This window comes from Propithecus coquereli, unplaced genomic scaffold (genome assembly GCF_000956105.1).
Source record: "Propithecus coquereli isolate 6110/MARCELLA unplaced genomic scaffold, Pcoq_1.0 Scaffold467, whole genome shotgun sequence".
NCBI lineage: Eukaryota > Metazoa > Chordata > Mammalia > Primates > Indriidae > Propithecus > Propithecus coquereli.
In genome coordinates, this window is record NW_012150474.1 from 710,916 (window position 1) to 713,657 (window position 2,742).

Here is a 2,742-nt window from a genome sequence, read left to right on the forward strand (position 1 = left end):
CCCTGCTCAAGGGACCGAGATCTCGATCACCCAGAAACACCGTCCTGAGCATTGGGGTACAGGGGGGAATAGCCGCAGCGACACTCTGCGCCATCTACGGGGACATCAATAACCTGCTTAAGTCTCAAGATAGTTCTCGTGCAGACACCTCCTCTTCTCTTCGTTTCAATGACTGTGAAACGAAACACACAGCCCACGGAGGGACGTTCCCAGTAACCACACGGAGAGTTTTAAAATCTGAATATCCGCCAAACACAGAGCAAGCTTATGCTAGTGGACTCAGGGGGAAAGAAAACCGCGTCTCCTGAACGAAACGCTCAGATCCTTGCAAAGCGGACGGTTGAAAGGGCAGGCAGCCTTGCAAAAGTAACACGGAAATCCCTAATCCTACAATCTCCCCAGGAATGGTTACAGATCACTCCCGTGAGTTCCCTCGCTGGCGGGCACCCTGCCGGAGTTCCGTTCCGCACAACTTCTGAAAGGAGCTGAATGCACGGAAAAGAGACGTAAACCGCTCTCTTCCCAAAGTGTTGTGTGAGAATCTGCTTTTGCAGAGTTCCTGGGTCCGCAGCAGGAGAGCAAGCTCCAGCCTCACCCACATCTTGAGGACAGAGTCGCAGGTCCTGCCATAATCCCTTCTGCAGGGAACCGCAGGAAACCGAGTTCTTGCACTTTGACGTCCTGCAGTTTTTGTTATCTGCCTGCTGACGTTTGTTATCAACGGACGGCCGTCACTGTTTTTTGTCTGTCTTTGTCCCCCATAAAAGCAGCGAGCCCCTTGGCCTCGTGGCTGGCACCCCCTTCTGTTTCTTTGGGATGCCACGCCGTGTTTCTCTCTCTCATTCTCTGTCTCCTCTAAAAGCATAAAATAAACTCTTACACTTATATGTCTTAATTTCTGCATGAGGAGTCTTTCTCCACCCATGCCGTGAGCACCTCCCAGCCTTCCCACCCTGACGGGATCTCTCCCCTTTAGAACAAGAGCCGGTGGTTGTTTGATATTTTTAAGCTCCGTCTCCCCGTTTCCAGAAAAAAGACGGAGCTAACTTAAGCCAGCCTGGGGTGCCACGTTGCAAACGCTACATCCTGAAAAGAGGAGAATATTAGCAGTTTTATCTTGAGGGTGGGAATGTAGAAAGTTGTCTCCGCTTAGCTACCTGCAAGGGTGCAGTGTGTTTCTGTCTTTGCAAACTTTTACGTGGATTGCCTGGGAGGTGCGTTGAAGTCTGGTTGCATGTTTCTTCGGTGATAAAAGGGTTAAATAGTCCTCTTCTACCTTTGTGGAAGGGTTTTCTGGGCTGGGAAAGAAAGAAAAGAAGGAAGGGAGGAAGGAAAGAAGGAAGGAGGGAAGAAAGGAAAGAAGGAAGAAAGGAAGGAGGGAAGGAGACAAGGAAGGAGGGAGGAAGCAGGGAAGGAAGGAAGGAGGGAAGGAAGGAAGCAGGGAGGAAGGAAGCAGGGAAGGAGGAAGGAGGAAAGGAGGAAAGCAAGGATCCCTTTTCCCTCTGAGGTGCACCACGCCTATCTTGCTGAGTATGCCGCCGCGTAACAAAAGAACCAACAAACCACTCGTGGGTGGAAATGGTGGCAGAGCAGCACTCGGTGGCATCAAGCATGAAGGAAGACGGCTTCAGAGCATCCCGGCCACTGTCCACAGAAAAGAAGCCAAACTCTGTAAAATAGTTTAAAGAGGTTTATTCTGAGCCAAATTTGAGGACCACAGCCCGGAGCCACACCCAGGAAGCCTTGAGCAAGTGGACTGGCCGTGGCTGGGTCACAGTTTGGTTTTATGCATTTCAGGGAGACGGGGGTTACAGGTGAAGTCGTAAATCAATACATGGGAGGTGGACATTGGTTTGGCCCGAAAAGGTGGGACATCTCTAAGCAGGGGATTACAGGTTACAGATCGGTTTGAAGACTCTTGTAATTGATTAAAGACACGAAGCTTTGTCTAAAGGCTTGGACTGTTTTAAGAAAAGTCAGTCTGTTAATCAGAGACAAGCTATGGACACATATTTGTTGTGTAAACTGAGGACCTGCAGGTGTGACCAGCACAGCCTCAGCCTGTCAGTGAGTCACAAAGGACGTCCCCAAGAAGGGAGGGGCAGGATGGGGCAGGTCTGACCTCCCTCCTCCTGGCCAGTAACTCAGTTTTAGGGCGTCCCCTTGGCCAGGAGGGGTCCATCAGTCAGTCGGTGGGCAGGGTTAAGACTTTCTTAGGGCTCACATCTGCCTTCCCTAGAGCGTGCGTGCAAACATGAGGCACACAGACGTGACAGCAAATATCTCCCCAAACAGTCGCCTCCCACCTACAGCGAACCCGCCACCGGGCCCTTGGATGCAGACAGCGATGGCTACCGAAAGCTTGGCGCTTGTCCCCGAGGCCACATCGGAGGAACAAGGACAAGAGGTTTAAGGAGAAGGTAAGGGAGGTTTATTCCGTAGCCGGCACCAACGTCCTCTGCACGAGCAGAAATACGGAGCTTCTCAGCTTCAGTCTGTTTTAACTACAGCGGATGGTGCCGATGGCCCCGTCTGTGTCGTGACTCCTGCCTGGAGAAGTCCCTTCGGCCGTGTCCTGTGGGAGCCATCTGCCCCTCAGATTACCGGACTGCGGGTTCTAGCTCCCAAGAAGCATGGGCGAAGAATTAAAGAGACAACTTGTAATGCATTTGGTTCTTTTTCTTTTTTTTTTTTTGAGGCCGAGTCTCACTGTGTTGCCCGGGCTAGAGTGCCGTGGCGTCA